Here is a 22408-nt window from a genome sequence, read left to right as displayed (position 1 = left end):
CTAGATGCTTACCTTCTTTCCCTGCGCCAAGAGTAAAGCTCTGTTGAGGGCAATGATTTCAGCCTTCTGTGCTGAAGTCCCTGGGGGCCAGGTGTTGGCTTCCGGGGTTTCTTGCAAAGTCACAACTGTATACCCAGCACATCTCCTACCTTAGGTCATGGAGCTACTACCATATGTGAAGAGTTTCAGGTCAGTTTCCTCCAAAGGATGGTCCTTTAAATCTCGCCAGCTGGAATAAAATGTCTCAACGACTTGTAAGCAGCCACGTTCTAAGGCTTGTGAGGTTTCACTGGGGAGTAAGGTGGCTGGCTTCAGAGCTGAGGTGACTTGTAGCCTGACATTTGGGTTATCCAGTAGGTGGCTTGGTATTTGCCCATCCTTCCTGATGTGAGCCAGTATCCTCCTTTCTGTTCCAGTAATCTGAGGACATGGTGAGATACATATACTCTGGTGGGTTGGCCTAAAGTAAACTTTTCAGCCTCCTGAAGAATGTCACATGTGGTTGCTACCGCCAGGAGGTAAGGGGGTCATCCCTTCACTGTTTGATCCAATTGTTCAGAAAAACAGGCCACAGGCCTAGAGACTGTTCCCAATTTTTGAGTTAACACTCCTAGACTTATGCCCTGTCTTTCAAGTGCATAGAGACCGAAGGGCTTGTCCAGGTTGGGCAATCACAGGACTAGGGCTGAACTCAGCCTAGCCTTAATGGTGTCAAACGCCAATTGGTACTCCTTGGTCCAGTTTAAATGTTCTGAGTCGAGACCTTTCAGAACCTCATAGAGGGGTTTTACTATAAGTCCACAATTAGGAATCCAAATCCTACAGAAGCCTGCCATTCCCCAAAACTCTCACAGTTCTTGGCAGGTTTTGGGAGGACTTAAACATGCTATGGCCTTCTTCTGATCTGGTAATAATTCTCTTTGGCAGTTGGATATTGTAAATCCCAAGTACATGACTTTCTGTTTACAGATTTGGTCTTTCTTTTGTGAGACCTTACGTCCTCATTCTGCCAAGGAATTTAAAGTCTTTATTGTGTTAGCCAAACACTGTTAATAAGTGGGACCTGCTATCAGCAAGTCATCCATGTAACTATAATAACAGTCCCTCTTGTAATTCCAGATGGCTTAGGTCTTTGGCCAAGACTTCTCCAAATAGAGTGGGAGAATTTTTAAATCCCTGGGGGAGGACTGTCCACAATATTGTTGAGTTGTCTGAGTATCTGGATCACGCCATTTAAAGGCAAACAATTGTTGGGTTTCCTCTACTGATGTTCTGTAGAAAAATGCATCCTTTAAGTCCAGGACTGAAAACCAACCACATTCTCCCAGTATATTTGGTAATATGGTGTAAGGGCTGGGTACCACAGGGTGCAAGTCCTGAAACACCTCATTTATGGCAAGCAGATCTTGGACAAAACAATATTCACCAGAATTAGGCTTCCTTACTGAGAATCGGGGTGTTGCATGGAGACTGGCAGGGCTTAATTAATCCTGCCTCCAAGCATTTCTTGAAAATAGGCTGGATGCCTCTTTGAGCCTCTTGTTTCAGTAAATATTCTTTTAGGTTAGGCTTCCTTCTCTTTTCCTTTAGGGATATACGTACTGGCTGAGCGTTCTTTGCTCTCCTTGGTTTCCCATCTGCCCAGACATGGAGCCTTACTTTCTCATAGATTTTGGGTTGCAATAATTCCAATGCTCGTTTCTGGATACCCAGCAAAGCCATCTGTAACCTCAAGGATTGTTCCAGAGGCACTCATATATTGCGTTGCCCTGGAGCAAAAGTCAATTATGATTCTAATTTACAAAGGAGATCTCTGCTCAAAAGGAGAATAGAGCATTCAGGCATGTACAGAAAACTGTGTTTTAATGTCAAGTCCCCTATGTGAAATTCCAATGGTTGTGGGAAAGCACAATTTTGGATTTTTCCAGCGACCCCTGTGATGGGGGTTGAGATTGACATTTTTTGTGCTAATTTGGTATTTAAAACTGAATATATAGCTCCAGTATCAACTACAAAGGCAACCCATTTGTTTCCCACTGTCAGTTGTGCTCAGGGCTCCTGTGGGGAAATCAGGATAGGGTGTTTTCTGTCCAAGAGGGTCCCCAGGCACCTTCAACCCTCATCAGAGTTTTCCTCTCTATTAACCATCTGAGTGGATTCTCTTTTTTCTTTCTTTCATGCTCTCTTATCTTTCTCAGGGAATTCCCTTTTCCAATGTCCTTCCTCTTTGCAACAGGCACATTGGTTCTTTCCCAAGTGGTGCTTACCTCCCTTCAGTTGGCTGGCCCCTCCACTGGGATGATTTGGTTTCTGTCCACTCAGAGCAGCTGCCAGAGAAGCATTTCTTTTAACTTCTTCCTGCTTTATCCATCATTCCTTGTTGTTGTACACCTTAAAATAAATATCTACTGAGCCAGCCCTGATGGCTTAGTGGTTAAAGTTGTGTGTGCTCTGCTTCAGCAGCTCTGGTTCGGTTCCCGCGTGTGGAACCACACCACTTAACTGTCAGTTGCCACGCTATGGTGGCAGCTCACATAGAAGAACTAGAAGGACTTACAGCTATAGTATACAACTATGTGCTGCGGCTTTGGGGAGGAAAAAAAAGAGAAAGAGAGGAAGATTGGCAATAGATGTTATCTCAGGGCTAATATTTCCCAGCAAAAAAAAAAAAGCAATGTCTACTAAGTAAGATGGATTCATACCTAATGCCCATCCAGTTTCTCTAGCTTCCTTGTAAGGTCTGGGGCACTTTGTCCTATGAAAGTCATATTCATCATCTTGAGGTTCTTAGGGTCTTCTGGATCTGCGTCTGTGTAATGCCTATAGGCTTGGTAGATTCTTTCTGGAAATTTAGAAGGTCTTCATCAGGTTTTTGTTGAATGTCTTGTATCTTATTTAAACTTTTCTGCTTAAGCACTCCCATTTTTAATCTGGCCAGAATACGCCTCTTATAATGTTCTAGTCTGAGTCTCCCTGCAGCATCTCTGGGAGCCCATGCTGGCTCAGCCATAGGAATGCAGTGTTTGCCTCAAGGGTACCAGCGGGATCCACTAAATGGAGCCTGTTTGCTTCCTCTCTTGCTTTATCAGTTACCATCATTTCTTAATCTCCAGTTAGGAACACATTCATGAAAATATGAACATTTGCCCAAGAAGGATGGCAAGTAGCAAAATGGAGGAAAATAACTCAGTAATTCTTTGAGGATCCTCCCTATAGTGTAGATTATTGTTCTTCCAATTAAACATGTCAGAGGTGGAGGAGGGGTTGTGCACTTATACAAATCCTGCAAGTTGGCCCTGGCCATTTACCCCTACAGGATATCGTCACAGTGAAAATTGCCCCACTCCAACAGAAGCCCCATGGCCGAATTGTGTCCCTTCTTTGGTCTGGAAAGGGAAAAACCCCTTTCCTAGTCCAGGTCCCATGTCAGGCATTCTTCCCTGGTTGGGGGATGAGGCAGCGCCACACAGACTGTCACTGGTGCATTCAGGGTTTGTAAAATCATTACATCTCATCATCCTTTCATCCCTCCTGTAACACAGGGGGTTCTATACCATTAAATTATCTTTCCCTTCCTTTTTTTATACTGATATAATAACATGAAAGCTGTACATATCAGATATCATCATCTTTATGTCTTTTTGCAAAATATTTCAAGCTCCAATATGGTGTAATAGTTTAATGTTTCATTAGTTGGCCATTTTTCCCCAGAACCTAAAGTATACTGAGGCCAAGCAGTGTTACACTAAAAGATCTTCTTTATCATTGGTTCATAACTAAAATCTTCCCATCAAGTCAGTATGAAACCCAGGGGAACTTTCTTGGGCACAGATGGCACAGCACCCATACTCACATGCTGCACAGATATCACCCCCATACCAGTTAACAGAGAATAGTCCACTAGATATTTTGGGTAGTCCTACAACTGTTCCCTCTAAAAAATGGCACCTGGGCCCAAGGAACAGATGGACCCAAGACAAATTGGGCACCCAGACAGAAGGAAGAAAGTTCTCGGGAGTGCACTCTGAGGTGACTTACCCTATTCCAGATATGAGTTCGTCAACTCACAGATGTTTGTCCATTTCTCCTTCCACCAAAAAAGGCATTGAAGGCAGTCAGCAGTTGGGGCAACTCAGGGGACAGTCCCCAGGAGAAAGTGAAACCCCAGCAGATGCTGGAAGTTTCCTGAGAGTTGACTAGCTACAGGCAGAGTCTAGTCCCATCTAGCCCTTTGGTCATTGCAACATTATTCACAACAGCCAAGACTTGGAAGCAACTGCTACATCTCAGCAACAATAAAACTAACAACCCAATTAAAAAATGGGCAAAAGATCTGAACAGACATTTCTCCAACTCATTTGCAATCGATTGGCTTCAATGTTGCAGTGAGCAGAATGAGCCCTTGTTTTGTTACAATTTTGGTGACCTAGATGCCCATCAAGGGACAAATGGATAAATAAGATGTGGTATGTATACACAATGGAATACTACTCAGCCATAAAAAAGATGAAATCTTGCCATTTGTGACAACATGGATGGACCTTGAGGGTATTATGCTAAGCAAAATAAGTCAGAGGGAGAAAGTCAAATACCACATGATCTCACTCATAAATACAAGATAAAAACAACAACAAACAATCACACAGAGACACAGATTGGATTGGTGGTTACCAGAGGGAAAGGGGGAAGGGAGGAGGCCAAAAGGGGTGATTAGGAACATGTGTGTGGTGATGGATTGTAATTAGTCTTTGGGTTGTGAACATGATGTCGTCTACACAGAAATTGAAATATAATGATGTACATCCAAAATTTATGTTAGAAACCAATGTTACCACAACAAAAAAAGTGGTTATGAGAAACACATTTACTACTATAAGGAAACACTCATAAGATAATGTAAAGCTAAATAAAACAAGACATAAAACTCAATATACAGCATGATTTCAACTATATACATATATGCACAAGGTCAAACCAAGATGGGAATACAATGAAACATAAATGATTAGTTTCTCTCAATGGTGGGATATCCATCGTGTCTTATTTTAATTGTTTTCAAGTTTTCCAAATAGTCTAAAATTGACATGATACTGAAGCCAGGAACCTGAAGGTTACTGCAAATATTCAATAAGAAGATGATTTGACCTTGTTTCTGACACAGACATAGAAGAGAAGAAGTTAACCTTGTCAATTTGCTGTTTTCTTATTTAACCTGAGTGGTGACTCAAGGGTCACAAGGATTTATGAGCTTGTTTTACAGAAGAAAAAAAAAAAATGCCTTCAAGGATCACCAGATTACCAGCCCCCAGCTGCCCTTCATACCCAGAAGTCAGACTGCCCAAGGGCTTATCTGGAGTGAAAGAAACACAATTACCCCTTTGTTTCTCTGAAACACCTCCTGCCAAGCCCCTTAGCTCTATAAAACTCCCTGCTTTCTTCTCTTGTTAAGGCAGATTTGAGGGAACCCATCCTCCCATCTTCTCATTTTGGCCAATTAGAATAAAATTTTCTCCATTTCCTAGCACCAATGTCTCAGTGTTTGGCTTACTGCACATCAGACACATGACCTGGAGATTAAGAGGTCTGGTATGAATAATTTTATAATGGGAGGAAGATAAAAGAAAAATAGGTGAGTCCTCTTTATGATCTCTGGTAGGTTACAAATGAAGGACATAAACCTGGAGCAGTAGAATAAAAGCCAAAGCAGATAAATGAGAGAGGAGAAGGAGGCTACCACATGTAGATGTCCTCACAGATGCCTTTAGGGGCATTAGAAATCTGCTAGCAGGAGGGAAATGGATGGTTTCTGTTTATTATTTATCACTGTTGCTATCTGAGAGAGAACACCCAACGGGAAGACCAGATGGCACCCAGTCTAAGGAAGGACAGAGAAAAGAGAAGGGTCTTAATAATTAGTAAGCCAGAGAACACCTGGATGGGCAACACCTGAGCACAAGGGAACGAGCACGCTGTGTTACTGGGCATTTATGTTTTCACTCTTCCACCTCGACTGCCCTCAGTGAATGTCTAGACAGCCTTAACAGAATAACCAGTGGGGGGAAAAAAGAATAAGAAAACCAACTCTTTCCCTCTGGCAGCCCAGCCCCTCCCCACAAACAGCACCGGCCCTGGGAATGCTCAGAGCTCTGGGCCTGGGGCAGGATCAAAGCAGATTCAAAGCCACAGACAGCGTCTTATTTTGCAAGTAAGGGCCACAGACACAAACCCTGGATCCATGTGCTCAGAAGGGAATAAGCTACAGGTTGGATATTCCAACAACTTTGCAGTCTTTTCATTAGGTTAAATCACCCAATTTCTCAGCAAGGAGCAATACCATATCATCTTTATATACCAGTGAGAGAGAGAGGGAGATTAGTAAATTCATCTATATTTCTAGAAAATGAAGTCCCTATGGAGCAATCAGCTCACGTTCAGAGAAGCATGCCTATGCCTTTTTAAGGTAATTCAAATACAGCTCGAGCACCAAAACCTCTATTGAAGGGGACTATCAGCAAAGGCTTCGGTGAGAATCCTCTGACTTGAGCTAAGCAGACTACAATCACAAAAAGAGACGGACTAAATTTTGTTGACTTTTCTAATGCACAAAGTGCTTTACATAGAGTATTTTAGGAGAAATAATCCTAAGTGGTTTTAATATTATTCTTTCCTGAATTTTAAAAGGGAATATCAGGATTAAAACAATTTGAAAGAGGAAAAAAATGCATATGTTTGGACTGTGACATATGCCCATTTTGCTATAATTGAATAAGTTTTACATCGTCTTATCATTATCTCCTTTTTTGGTTATCCAATTGTCATTTCATCATTACTGCTTTATCCTTTTCACATCATTTGTTTTTTTATAATTTTGGTTAGTGTCATTGTATCATCATTCTGAAATAATTCTATTTATTTTATTAGTTTTTCTCATGCCATTTACCTGGCACTGTATTAGTGCTTTACACATATTATTACACAGAACCCTCAGAGTAACTCTCAGTAGGTAATAATATTATTATACAGAAGAAACTCAAGGCTTAAGTAAGTGAAGTGACTTGCTCGAGATTGCACAGTTGTCAAGTAGATGACTTGGGGCTTGTCTGGGGGCTGTCATCTCCAAGCCATCTTCAAGGGCCTTCATTTACCCATTATGCAACACCACCTCCCACCAGGCACTACTGATGGGATGGAAGACACACTGAGATCCTCCGAAAATCCATCCTGAGAGACACTTAACCCAGTGTGATGGCCTCAGATAACAATGCTGCCCATTGACTCCAGCCATGAAAATCTCCCAGAACCTACAGTGTCCATAATTATTGAGCACACTATTTGCCGTTCTTGCAGGGAAACAGTAGATAAGGTAAAACATTTTAGAGGAGGATAAACACACTCATTTAAAAAAGGCAAGAGGTGCACTTGATAAAAATGTAATTACCTGTCTCCTCATGGAACATGTTTGCAGAGTACCATCTCTAGTTTTGCTGTTTCTATTGCTGCAGACAATAAAAGGCAGTTAGGAAAATTACTGTTCAATTTTTCTCTGAGCTCTACCTATCAAGAGACTTTGCATTACAACTAATTGATTTTTTTTTAAGACATTGTACAGAAGGCTCATGAGCCTCTGGATCTCCGTACTCTTTTCCACATTAAGAGATTATATTCTATAATTAGGAGAATGACATATTACACACAGTTTCATATTCTGTAACACAGTTTAAGAAGAGATATCTCTCTATGATATATTTCAGGTTACTGTTCTGTTTTGGACGTTTTGGTGTCAATACAATCAATAGTATAATTATATGATGCTTGTGAAAGCATATCTTTGAGAGAGGGAGTATAGCACAACAATAGCAACAACAAAAGAAACATTATCCTCTCCTCGGCTTTTTCAAACCTGCTTTGTAGGACTAATTCTTCCTTATATTAAAAAATATTTTTATATTTTTCCTGTTACTTTTGTATTAAAAAAAATTCTCTACTTTCAGACTCTCAATGTTTTTTCATAATAAAACTATTCGGTCCCAAGCAAGAGTCAAAACCTTCAACTGCATTTAATAGCAAAGCTTCTTCTTCACCCAGGAGACATTCTTCATCCAGGTTCAAGGCCACATTCTTGATTTCCCCACCTAGAGCGTCCGCCCCCTCCTCAACTCAACAAGATACCTCCGCCTCCTCTAGAGGTAAGCAGAGGAGAATTCAAGGGCAGGAGAGGATTACCTCCAGCTGTGGCAGAGGATTAAGGCCAACTCTTTCTCACAGGGGCCTTTTTGCATGGGTATTTCAGAGGCCAATGGTAGGCACTATCTCCTTCAACTAATTGTTTTCGGTTCCCTCCCCAGCCACTGCCCCCTCCAGCCCACCAGACATGGAAGGCTCTGTTGGGTCCTAAAGCCCCTACAGGAGACCATCTTGGGCAAAGTCTCTTTAAGGCACCTCCAGATCAGCTCTCTTCCAGTTGGATCCTACGTTGTCTCATCCATCCTTGCCCCATAAACTCTGGAAGTGCAGGCTATTCCCAAAACAGCCAGCTCTCCAGCTGGACACTGTATCTCACCTTCAGACTTCCTGCTCTGGATCCTATAGTCTCTGTGCCTCGCTGCATGGTCTCTTTGAAGGCTCTCTCATTAAGTAAAAGTGAAAGGGAAGCACCTGCCTGCCCTTCTCCATCTGATCAAGGGAAGATAGGTTCTTTCAAGGGAAAGAACATGCTACAATATGTTGACAACTTCCTTAAAGAAATCTTCTCCTGTCTTTCCAGTTTCTCCTTTACATAGACATACTAGGCTGAAACAACAAATTAACCCCAAAATGTCAGTAGCTTAGCAAAACTTTATTCCGCTCTCAGGCAAAGCCTGCTGAGAATCCAGATGTCTTGCAAAGGCTGCTGCTCCATCAGGTGACCCAGTGTTCCAGGCAACTTCAGTTTTGTGGTTCAGCTACAACCACCAAGGCTAGGGAAGAGAGCACATGTAGAAGCCATACCCACTCTTCTACACTTTGGCCCAGGAGTAACAGGTGTCCAATCCATTCACAGCCCATTGACCAGAACTACTCATGTGGCCCCACGTAACTGCAAGGAGGCCAGGAAAAGAGAAACATAGGGGGTATTGGTGAGTATTTGTATCTCAGCCACAACCTCCGACCTGGATAAATAAGCTTTTAATTGCCTTTGGAAGCTGTTCTTAAACACTCACTTTGTTATATAGTGGTTATTGGCACCTAATGTCTTGGGTATCAGCCAAAACAGAGACAAAAAGAGTCCCATTAAAACATCCCATGATACTTGGGTTAACACTTTAAGAGCTTACAGCATACAGTGAAGAGAATTAACATGTATTGAGCACCTTCTAGGTACCAGGCACTGTTTCATGCTGTTCACGTGCATGATCTCATTTGACCCTCACAAGAATACTAAGACATAGGTGATAATGCCCCAGTTTATCATATGATGGGCCCTGAGTCTCAAAGACTAAATACACTGGCCAAGTTCATTCCCTTAGGAAAGGAATCAGGTTTAGAATCCAGACGTGTGTTTCACAATAGCATTCTCTTCCAATGTGGTTCACATTTTTTCCATCTTAAACAAAATATACCAATGCATCAATCCATTCTCTCAGCACCTGACATATTCAGAAAGTTATAATAATGAATGTGGGATAATAATAAGGAATATTAGGATCATTATCAGAATTAATGATCTTCACTGGATTTTAGAAATGTAGAGCTATCACTGGGCTCCAAGTAATAGAAGGTCTAACAATCATTTCTTTCTTTTGTTTGGCTGGGAAAGATTCACTCTAAGCTAACATCTGTTTCCAATCTTCCTCTCCTTTTTAATCCCCAAAGCCCCAGTACATAGTTGTATGTCCTTCTAGTTCTTCTATGTGAGCTGCCACCATAGCATGGCTACTGACAGATGAGTGGTGTGGTTCTGCACCCAGGAGCCGAACTTGGGCTGTCAAAGCAGAGCATGCCAAACTTTTAACCACTAGGCTATCAGAGCTGCGTCTAACAATCATTTCTTTTACTCCCATCATCTAATTGTTTTTAATCACTTTGTTTCTCATGTAAGCCAAGCCTTACTGTGGGATCTTACCTTAATTATATCCTCAGCCTTATCCATCCTTGGTAGATGGAAAAACCTAAAAGAGATGGTGGAAGCAATGAATGAAAAAGTTTGTTGACCCATGCTTCACTTCTTCCTACTTGTCTGCCGTCCTCACCTCCATCTTGACCTTTGTTAGATAGACACCCACTTCCTGTACCTAGAATAATGTAAACCTTGAGATATTCCATCACAAATACCAACAGTTCATGTAACTTATGAGATGTTCACACTATAAATAAAGTAAATATGTCATACTATGATTCTAGTCTTCCTCATTTTGGGGAAAATTGGTGTGAATTATTTATGTGCAGGTACATAAGAGACCCAAGTTGGAGGAAATCTAATGAATTGGACTGAAAGTACAGTGTATGGTTTTGAATCTGTAGGAGACAGGTCATCTTCAACAGCATGTAGCATATAGCAATTCAGAGGGTGAGAAAACGGGCTCAATGAAAGTGTCAGTCTTGACTACTTGCAGTCTGTGAGGAATAAAATGTCTTTTCAAAGGATTCCCCAATCCCAGGCAATAATCATTACATATAGCTCCAGAGATGCTGGAGTGCTTAAGAGATTAGCAATGTAGAGGGTAGGAAAGACTAAATAACACAAATAGAATAAGAACCACATACTATGAGTGAAGTTTCAAGCAATGCTCAATAATCTCTCCCAAAGCTGACTAAGGAATCCCCATGCAGGTGAACCTAGTATCAGGCTGGAGGCCACTTGTATTTTCTTCATCTTTTCTGTGCAATGGCTCAGTATTCTCACTGCAGGAAATATAGACATGTGTGTGACATTAGCCTTGCCTTTTGTGTGTTTGGCAAGGGGAGTGGGGAGAGCTGAGGAGTGTCATACCCAAACAAGGCAAGGGTCCCAGGCTAGGGCTGGACAAAAGCTCAGGGCACTAGATAGGAGTTAAAGAGCACAGACTACTGGAGATTCCACTTGACTCAATATTCACACACATGTATAAGCACACACAGCAACATTTGTGCTAGACCCAGCTAATTCACACCATTCACCAGCTCCTCCTCCCTTCCTAGGCAGAAGCTGCCTCTAGGTGCAAAGGAGATTACTGTGCAAGTCAACAGCAACTTAGGTGCTAAATATTTGCTTTTTCAACTATCAGGCATTTACATAAATCCCTCTTCTACTCTACACTCATGAGTTCTTTACTAAACTGGAACCTCATCCCTACCCCAATCTACATGACTTTCTCATTAAATTTCACATTTCAGGCACTTGTTTCATTCAGCAAACCTATCTGAACACAAAACATCTCCCAGGCTCTGTGCTGCTTACTAGAGACAAAAATGAATATGATACAATCTTCATCCTCAAAGACTTTATGCTCTATTGGGGGAGACAGAACTTGCAAACAAAACAAACATGTGTCAAGGGGTTATTTCTCAACCCTTTAGAACTACTAGCCTACTGGGGATTTTGATGTCTAAAAGAAAACAAAGGTCAGAGGCCTGGGTCCTGGATCAGGCACCTGAGGAGAAGGCAGGCAGTGTGAAAAAGTTGGGGGAGGAGCATGAAGGAGGCATGGTACACATTGCTCACAGTCAACCCAACAAACAGTTCTCTCCATCTTCCTGCTTAAGGGCAGAGACTCCTTGATGACAGAGAAGGAAGCAGCCCCACCTCACCTTCCAGGATATGAATCATGATCATCCGAAGTCAATGGGGAACCCATTTCTCTTTGCCAAAGACTGATCTTGGGATGGGCACCATTCTGGCCAATGATTCATAAGGGGAAGTCCATGGGAAGTTTTCACTTATACGATAAAAAGACAGACTGTTTCTGAGAAGAAAGCTTTGTAGCACCACTCTTGTGGCAATGCTGTGAACACATGGTACCCTCGAGTTGGAGCAGCCATCTTGTGGCCATAAGGTATAAAGCTAAGAAGAGCCAAGATGGCAGAGCAGAAAGGAATAGAGTCTGGGTCCCAGCTGAAATGGCTGAACCATCAAAAGACCCTAGAACTGCCTATGTATAAATTGATTTGTAAGTTAACAATGAACATCTTCATACATCAAGCCAATGTTCACTGAGTGTTCTGTTATCTGCAGACAAAAGGGTCCTGACTCAAGTGGGGTAGAAAAAATCTAAGTACTTCTCACAAAAATTCTGTAAGGCAGGTAATATTATTATTCCCATTTTACAGATGAGCAAACTGAGACTCAGATAATTTAAATGTGTCTTGAAGTCACATAGATTATAAGTAAATGCCAAAATGGAGATTGATCATGGGCCTAACTCCCAAGCTTGTTCTCTTACCATGATAAAATATTATTATTATGCAAAAATGCAGTTTATTCCCACAAAATTATTTGCATAATGACCAGGAATCAAGAAAATGCATACAAAAGTCTGATGAGAAGCAATTTGAACCTATTATCTCTTAAATTCAACAAAATTTACAGAGCGTCTGCTCTGGTTTAGGCACCGAGTTACAGAAATGTGCTCAATAAGGGCCCCGCTCATGGTTTCAGAAGAAGAACCAACCTCACATTCTAGAACTTCCTTGACCTGAATCAATATGACATCAGACATCAGCTGACAACTGCATGATTCAGTCATGCATCTAAAGGCAGAATATCGGGGAAACAGAAAACCACAATTCTTTGTGAGTGTGGAAAGACAAATGGAATCTGAAAAGTCAATCCATCATTCAGAGAGTTGCAAAAATCCTCATGTTTGATGCTGAGTGGTGATGTCCTTCGCCTCCTTTAGCTGGCTGCTGTGCTGCTCTGTCTTCCTTTATCAGCCCTCTTCAGAGGAGGCAGAGCTGTCCTACACTCACTCTCCTGATTCCTAACTCCCGGCCCTACATCACCCTTCTCAGTGCTGCTTAAGATGCTCCAAGAGCTCCCAAAATTCTTTTGTGCTGTTGTTGACTCTGCTTCCAAATCTCTTGCAGTCAAGGTGCCCGGGAATTAGTGCTGCCTCGGCTGTGGGCTTGCAGGCTAGCTAATCATCCAGGGATTTAGCCCTTTAATCTCATCAGCAGGGGAGGCAAACTTTCCAGCATGAAACAGCAAGAGTCTTGTACAGAACTCCAGGTATAGTCTAGGAGAAATGTTGAAATATGTAGAATAATAAAAATAGCTAATATTTATTGAAAGTTGGCCTTATTACAATTCTACTTTTTATTTTCCAAGACACAGATGCCCAGAAAAACCATGTTTCGTATGATATTCTCAGAAGTACAGCTTGCTCTTACTCATTCTCTCTCTTATCTCTGTCTCTGTTCTCCCTCTCCTTCTGGCTCTCAGGTCAAACAGAAGCATTGATTAATGATCGGTTTCAGAAAAAAGCGTCTAGGAGAGCTCCACAAGACTCTGGCCTGAGTCCTGGCCCACTCAACATTCTTATTGTTGACTTGAACATTGGCACTGACAGCACGCTCATCAAATTCTCAACTGAAGCAAAGCGTTGTAAGAAGATGCTTTGATGGTAATGCCTGGGTTCAAAACTATAAGATAGTCAAACGCAAAGTCCAGTGCTTGGGTTCAAACGTGACTTTTCCAAAGGTAAAATGAGAATCTGGCTTAAAGTTCAATATGTATTTAAAGGTTAGATTCTTTGGTTTCTGTTGTGTTGGTTTAAATCATAATTACTTTTTCAATTTCACAGAATGTCAGAGTTAAAAGGGAACTTCAATGTCATCAACTCTTTGTTGAACATCCATCACGTTCTATTCACTATACTATTGTGGCAGGCAGAATAGTGGGCCCTAAAGGCATCCACATCCTAGCCCACAGAGCCTCTGAATATATTATGTTAAATGGCAAGGGAGAATCAGGTTGCAGATGGAATTAAGTATGCTAATCAGCTAACCTTAAAGGGATTGTCCTGGATAATCTGGGTGAGTCCAATGTACACAAGGTCCTTTAAATGTGGAAGAAGGAGGCAGAAGGTCAGAGTCCGAGAAATCTGAAAATGTTATGCTGCTGGCATTGAATGTGGAGGTAGAAGCCATGAGCCAAGGAATGCAGGCAGCCTCCAGGAGCTAGAACAGGTAAGGAAACAGATTCACCTCTAGAGCGTTCTGAACGAACACAAGCCCAGCTGACTCCTTGATTTTATCCCAGTAAGAACCATTTTAGACTTCTGATCTCCAGAACAGTTAGATAATAAATCTGTGTAGTTTTAAGGAACTAATTTTGTGGTAATTTGTGAGAGCAACAAGACAAACTAATACAAGTAGGCACATTTATGTGCATTCACTTTCTTATTTGATCTTCACTATGACTCAAGCATTTATCTCCACTTTACAGACGAGAAAATTGAGGCTCAGAGAAGTTAAGTGATATGGCTATTCAGTGACAGAGTAAAATTCAAACCCAAATCTATCTGACTACATTTTCCAGGATCTTTACTATTTGTTGTGCTCTCCACACTGCACACACTGCAGTGTGCAGCCCACTAGTCCCAAAGGGAATATAGGAAGGAGTAACTTTTTAAAGTGAAATTAGAATAGAAGATGAAAATAAGAGAGGAGAAGAGAAGAGATGAGGGGAGGGGAGAGGAGATAGGAAAGTGCACTGCAGGTGCTATGGGTAAGCATTTTTTTAAAAAAAATTTAAGGTATGTTTTAGATATATGTCTGTGCATGATGTAAAATTTATTTCTTACTATGGCTGAAGTAAAAAATTTTTTGAAAGGTGTGGATCTACAGCATAACAAGCAGAGATAAATGGAAAATATGGCCAAGCTCCCGTCCTTGAAAATATCCATAATCTAAAGAGACTCCTAAACAAAACACTGGAATGCAGAGTAGTGTGGGCTGGGTGGGTTACAATGTGCCAGAGAATTAGTCAACACGGTGGGTTCGCATCATCCTGATGGACCACTGGAGATCCCCAGAGGCCCCTCAGGAACTCACACACAGCATGTGCAAAGCAGCATTTATTACTTTCACCGCAAAACTGCTTCTCATCCAAAGCCTGCAAGTGTAGCTACAGCATCACCACCACCTGTTTGTTCAAAATGGAAACAATATAATCTCTTGTCCCTTTCATCTCTTCTGTCAGCCATACCAATGGAGTCTGCCTCCTAAATCCCCAAATCCTCCCTTTCTCTCCATCCCTAATGCCACAGCCGTGAGCCCCTCCTCCTCTCCCATCTCGACAAGTGTGATGTCCTCCCAGCCCGTCTCCTTGGCCCTACTCGCTCCCTCTCCAATCCACACTCTAGTCTGTAAGCTACAGATCCGATAATATCTCTTCCTTCCTTACAGCCCTTTCTGCTTCTCCCTTTCAAGGTGTGCAAGTTCAACATTCGTACCCCAAAGTCCCTTTTTCCAGGCACTCCCCATAATACACAGACTCTACAGCCTGCCTATATCAGACTACTTGAAAGTCTCCACGTGGACCATCATTTTTCATACCTTGCAATCTTTGCATGATCTGCTTTCTCTCCCTAGAGTATGTTCTTCCCACTTTCCATCTAAGAGAACTCTCCATCTAGCAAAGATGAAAACTCAACTTTCCTGACTCCCTTGGGGAAAAGAAATTGCATCTTTTGTTGAGCCACCATGGCTATGTGAACGTATTTACCCAAATGCATGCTACTTCCTTCTCCAGTGTTTCCAGGGCAGAGACCACACCACAGCTATATTTTCACCCAAACACCTAGCTCAGGGACCAGGGAGTGGTGGACCTTTCTAAAGAATAAGCAAACGATAGTTGGAAGGTAAACTCCAGCACTCCACCTTGATATGTGTCTGCCTCTTTGGCATCGCCTTCTGAATGTCTCCCATGCCCCACAATCTGACATGTTCAGAAATGAATTCTTGATTCTCCTCCTAAACCTGATCCACCTCCAGAGGGCTCCACCTCAGGAACTGCAGCCCCTGAGCCAGAAACCTGGTCCACCTCCCTGTCACTCTCTCCTCATCCCACCAAGAGGCCAGCATTCACTTACCTCCAACGCGAACCTTCCATGCATTAGCTTGTCTTTATTTTCTCCTTCACCTTCCTGGCCCAACCCCACTCATCTCCTGCCCATGCTGCTGAAACAGTCTTTTCCCCACTCCCTCCACGTCTGTACTTGCCCGTCCCACACGCCAATCCATTCTTCAAACAGCAGCCAGTGTGACTGAGCAAAAGATCTGATCCTGTCACTCTCCTATGTACAGTAATACTCTTCAATGGCTCCAAATCTTGAGTTGAAGTTCAATTTTTTCAATTGCTTTCTTTCTTTCTTTTTTAATGGCAGGCAAGCCCTGCTTAGTCTAGCCCCTGCTGACTTCTCCAGGACCTCCCTTCCTGTCTGGCCGCACCAGCTGTCCCATGGTTACACCTTCCACCTCAGGGCTCTCATAGCTTCCTCTGCCTGGAACATGAATGGTGGGCAGGGGCAATTCCATCCTTCTTGCCTTAGCTTAACTGGCTCTTTCTCCCAGAGTACCAAGTAGTTTTCCTTTCCAACACTTATCAAAGTTTTAATTTTACATTTTATTTGTAAGTATGTTTGACTAATGTCTGTCTATCGAAGTCTAAGTTTGCTGAAGGCAGGGATTGTGTCTATCTGGTCCATCCTTCTTCCCCCAGCCGCTATCCCGGCACACTGTAAGGGCCCACCTAGCATTCGATCAGTGGAAGAAGTTGATCAGTGGTGTTGACCGTTCTGCAGGGCACCAGTTTCCCAGAAAAATCCCCAGGGCCCTGGCTGGTGCCAGAGGGAGACAGAGCAGGTGAACTCAGGACTACATGCCCCACTCTGCCCAGAAGAGATCCATGTGGGTCTCATTTAGATGCTGGGTCTCCGCATAAGAGTTTATTTTGAAAATGAGCATTAGACTTGTAAAGTGTGTAAGATTAAGTTTAAAAAGCAAGAACATAGAGGAAAGGGGTGGATAACCAAGGGGCAGCTGGAGAGAATTTGGAGGATCAGAAAACTGTTTTGCATCTTGGTGGTGGCAGAGGTTACACGACTGTACACATTTGTCAAAACTCATCGAGTGTGCTGAATTTTACAGTGTGTTTTTCGGGGGGCTTTTGGTGAGGAAGATTAGTGCTGAGCTAACATCTGTGCCCATCTTCCTCTATTTTATATGTGGGACACCTGCCACAGCATGGCCTGATGAGCAATGTACGGGTCCCTGCCCGGGATCCAAACCTGCGAACTCCGGGCTGCTGAAGTGGAGCACATGAACTTAACCACTACGCTCCTAGGCTGGCCTCCAGTGTGTAATTTTTTGAAGCAAATGAAAGTAGGAAAGACTTGATTACCTTTGGAAGATATTTCCAGATTCTTAAGATTGAAGGAATTTCAGATCATAACCAAAAAATGTATGCCATGACCAAACACATACACAGCCACACACACACACACACACACACACAAACACACAAAGAGCTTAGGACCCTGGAATTAGATTTTCTGTAGACATCCAAATACAAGGCTAGCCTGAATACGAGGCACGCAGCCATTTTTCCCAATGAGGAGATCAAAATTTATTTCTGGCCTGCTTCAATATATCAACTATTAAAGCAGATTAAATTGCCCAATGACTATAAAATTTATTTTATTAAATTAGTTACAAACAAATATTTTAAATCACACATTATACAAAACAACATATTTATTTAGAAATATTGCTTTTTTTGACTCACACATTTTATAAAACAGGCTTTCTTAGAACTCTTCACACACATTGCTGACAATAGAATGTCTGGTGTCACCAAAGGCATTTTTTGAGCCACGTAACAAAAAACACAGTTCTTCAAAACATATCATCTTCACTCACATAATAGTTGTTTAAGATAGAACATTTTGTGAATTCACATGACGTTGTCACTGGGACAATTTTATCAGTCTAGTAGTTGTATTCATGATTTCCATAAAGCAAGGCTTCTCAGCTGTGGCACTATTGACATTTGGCCTGGATAATTCTTTGTTGTAGAGGCTGTCCTGTGTGCTCCAGGATGTTTAGCAGCATCCTTAGCTCTATCCACTATGTACCAGGAGCACACACCACCCCATCAGTCATGACAATCAGAAACATCTCCAGAAATTTCCAAATATCCCCAGGAGGCAAAATCTCCCCCCCCCCCCCCGCCACCCAGATAGGAACTACCACCATAGAGTAACCTCTTACTGTACTATTGTATTAATGATTTTTAAATTATTTATTTATAACCACCTCAGTATTTTGAATTTCAAGGTCAAATACCCAGAACCCATTACTAAACTTTTTAAAAATTCTTTTGCCTCATTTTTCACTGACTCTATTATTTAAAACTGCAATGCATTCAAAGTAGAATCAACCAAAGCATTTAAAGTATTTGCAAGGTTATGAGTCTTCCCCAAATAGACATTTGTTGTGTTTCCTGTGTAAGTATTCAAACATAAAAGAATTCTTGCTCTTTTGCTGGATAATGCTGGGGGAAACCTCACCTGAGATGCAGGCGTGTAGGATAACCCTGCCCAATCTCGCCTACTATACTCTCCCAAGTGAGCATCCAGCCTCTGCTTGAATACTTTAAGTGACAGAGAGCTCACTCCCTCCCCTGGTAACTGATGAACAGTTGCTCCTTATAACAAGTTCAGATCTTCCTGCTCATAACTCCTAGATGTCAGGCCAAGTTCTGGACAAAGTCTGCTCCTTTGCAACAGGGCAACGAACACTTCAAATATCTCAAGACAGCAAATACCTTTTCAGTCTGTTTCCTTCCTTCCCAGGCTGAAGATCCCCTGGCTCCTTCAGCTGCTACTTATAAGACATGTTTTCTCAGTGTGATTTCATCCTAAGCCTTGTGAATGGCCTCTTAGAAAGTATGGCTTAGAATGAACCATGCGAGAGTCTGCACAAGACAGAGAAGGGGACTTTGATCATCTATGCTGTGGACACTTTTCAGGCTAGAACTGATAAGCCTCTTTAATAAAAGGGTCATACATTTTACAATATTTAGCTTGGGACTGCAAACATTCACATAAACTCTACATAAATAACTATTTCATCTTTCACTAAGTAAACTGAAGAACGATAATCAATGCTATTCTGAACCGAACTTTGCCCAACAAGGAGATATGTTTTAGTAAGATGAAAGGGTCACAGGAGAAAGTGACCGTGTGATAGACAGCCTCTTCCTTCTATAAACAGAAAGAAAGAGGGACCGAGACAGAGAAAGAGAGAGCAAGAGATTAAGAAATGGAGAGAAAAATTCCAGCATCTCATTAGTATTTTTTTGTGTAGTCTTATTTAGGCTTCAACTAGTGGTCCACTGTGACTCTCAGATTCTTTACTTGTGCAACTGTGCAAAACCAATTCTGCACCACTGGTTTTTGAAGAAAAGTCACACTGTTGTGAGAATCAGATGCAGCGATACTCCATATCCTTTAGCTACAGAGCATGAACAAAAATAAATAAATAAAGCTTTATTTCTGAGAAACCTTAGGGGAATGAATATCCAGGGCTTATTTCCCCTAACACTTTATCCCAGATAGTGCAGAATTATATGATTTGAGATTAAAAGCCATCCCATAAGAGGATTAGTAACACAGAGGAGCAAGTACAAAAAAAGTATATTTTATAATGATGCCCACCACTAAACTGAGTGAAGTCTGATGACTTAAATTTTCTATCTAGCCTTCTAATTCTCATTCCATCAAGAATTAAGACATTCAATAAACACAGATTAACTAATAGCCCTTGATAAGGATGCGTTGAAGAGGCTATTACAAGTCTTGGCAACACTGAAAAGTGGGCTATATGTGTGTTGGAAGATCTATCCTCTCAACCATGATTTCTCCCTTTCGGGAAGTCAACCGGTGCCCTCCAGTTGCTTTCCCTGTGTGATGCAATGAAAACGGGCCTTCAGCAATAGCTCCTGAACTTGGAGCACTGCCAGCCTCCTTTGCCCTTGAAGGTTTACCTGGTCCATGGTCCAGCTCCCCCAAGCCTAGCTAAACACCTGGATGAAAGTCATGTTAATACAAGGCAACAGCGGATGACTCCTGGTTAACACACACATCCTTTTAGACTGATACCTGAACTCAAGGGAATGACTAATAGAGGTAGTTCAGACAGGAGGGCATCCTAGGAAGCAGATGATTTGGAAATGTCCTCTACTTTACTCAAGGTAGATAACCCTCTGCTTTGTGATGGGAAGCCTAGGGCAAGGATTGTTTGTTTGCTCTTGATTGTGCGTGTGGTTTTTTTAAACAATTCACAAGCCCTTTAGTTTAAGGATCTTATTACCTGAGTTATTTCTTCAAGTGTTCAAATTATCGACCACCTCATCTGAACCGGGAGATAAGCCTAATTCTCACATCAGCAGCAGCAGACAAGGGGCAGAGGCTTAGACTCACCTAATCTGACCATCAGAGTTTTAATTTCCTCCACCAAAGAGCAGAGAAGACAATGAAGCCATGAGCAACACGCATGCAGCCCGTAAACAGCTCCCTTTCCTGCTCCCAAGTGGAGATCCAATACCAATTTAGTCTTATCTGTCTAGAAAATCATTATTTGAAGACTTGAAAAGGTTAAGAGAGTTCCAGTTTTCACTTCTTCTACTTTCATCTGCAGCAAAAAGACAGGGAAGAATCTGACAAGCACGGGGCTAATTTGGTTCACTAAAGCGCCCACAGGGAAAATATTCAGATTGTCTCTACAAGGGTCAGATGGAAGCCATCATTCATGGCACACTCTGATAAAACATCAGCCTTCAAGATAAGATAGAGGTGGTGTATTCTGGATGGAGGGGAGTATATGATGTGAAAAGCCAGCTCAGTCTCTTGTTCAATTATACTAAGAGCAGGTCTTGAGCACCTACTGTGTGCTAACCATTGCAAGTCATGTCCCTCATGGGGCTTAAGCCTAGGGACAGTCAGATAAGTAAACCAAGGCTTATGGAATTGACTACATTTTAAAGTAGTAATAGTAGGGCCAATAAAACAGTAGTAGGGCTGGAGCAAGTGTACAAATATAGCAGATCGTATGGATAAAAGCATAAAACTTTGAAGCAGCAAAGCATTCAGAAAACCCCTTCCGCAGCTGGTACAGGAAGAAGAGTAGAACACCATTGAAAGACCTATGGAGAAAACGTATTGTGTAAACTTTGATCATAGACTTCTAATTGACAGGGCATTCAAGAAGTGGCCCCGCGGCCCGGTAGTGCAGTGGTTAAGTGTGCACGTTCCGCTTCGGTGGCCTGAGGTTCACTGTTTCGGATCCAGGGTGCAGACATGGCACCGCTTGGCACACCATGCTGTGGCAGGCATCCCACATATAAAGTAGAGGAAGATGGGTACGGATGTTAGCTCAGGGCCAGTCTTCCTCAGCAAAAAGAGAAGGATTGACAGGAGTTAGCTCAGGACTAATTTCCTCAAAAGAAAAAGCAGCCCCTGACCACCAAAGCTTAGGGTCCAATTTAAAAAGCTAATACATATGCAACAATTAGGATTAGATAAGGGATCATTGTATGGTACTGACTCTAAGCCCCCAAGTAGAGCTCAATGCAGGTCAGAAAAATCAGAGAAGAAAATCAGGAGTATAAATGCTAGGCCTTGAAGACTAAACATAAAAGGAAAGAAGAAGGAGAGAAGGCATGCAAGACAGAGGGGACAGCATGAGGAAAAACATATCGGTAGAAATAAGCAAGACGATCAGCAAATATGCATTGGGTTGCAACAAATGGCATGTGTTGGGAAATAGCAGACATTAATATTGTGGGGACCTAAAGTTAATAATCACAGGAGTAATATACAAGAGGAATCCAGGTGCTGTATACTCAACTGGATGGTGAAGAGTTTTGAAATCTGTTCCTATCCCTTCCTTCCCTGTCTGACCCCGAAATATTCCATCTTCCTTCCTTTGTTCTCCAAGGTAAACATTTTGGTGATGGAGAAAATTCTCCACACATCATCTCAGAAAGAGGTCCCTTTGCAGGGGCTGGTTACAGCCTCTGAGATGAAAGTTATAGATTAGAGGAAAAACGAAGCCTCCACCCTCATCTCCCCCCATTTCATAGACAAGGAAGCAGAGGCCCAGAGAGAAACACTACTAAGCCAAGTCCATATCCCTATCGTTGATAGACAGGGGCATCGATTAAGGCCCTGAAAGTGCATGTGGTCAGCACCAGATTGAAAATACATAGAGAAAGAGGAGTGGAGAGCTTAAGTCTAAATGTTAGGAGAGAACATAAACTGACAGCCAGAGAACAAAGAGATGTGGTGGTGAGAGAACTAGGAAGAGAACTGGGGAAATGATAGGGGGTTGTATTAATCAACTCTCTTATTTTCTGCATCTTATGATGATTTGACATCTTAAAAACTTT

General features: G+C 42.1%; 1 long non-coding RNA gene across 3 annotated transcripts in view; it reads right to left on the bottom strand.

Moving 5' to 3' along the window:
- LOC139076767 (uncharacterized) overlaps window positions 1-22408 on the bottom strand; it is a 97551-nt gene that overhangs the window by 6747 nt on the left and 68396 nt on the right. For all 3 annotated transcript variants that reach the window (XR_011528696.1, XR_011528695.1, XR_011528694.1), the window contains 3 exons: window positions 10103-10148; window positions 7439-7496; window positions 2703-2842 (listed from right to left, as the gene is read on the bottom strand). This is a non-coding gene — a long non-coding RNA (uncharacterized lncRNA). The remainder of the gene's footprint in view (window positions 1-2702; window positions 2843-7438; window positions 7497-10102; window positions 10149-22408) is intronic.

This window comes from Equus przewalskii, chromosome 17, assembly GCF_037783145.1.
Source record: "Equus przewalskii isolate Varuska chromosome 17, EquPr2, whole genome shotgun sequence".
Lineage (NCBI taxonomy): Eukaryota > Metazoa > Chordata > Mammalia > Perissodactyla > Equidae > Equus > Equus przewalskii.
This window is presented reverse-complemented; position numbering and strand designations above follow the sequence as displayed.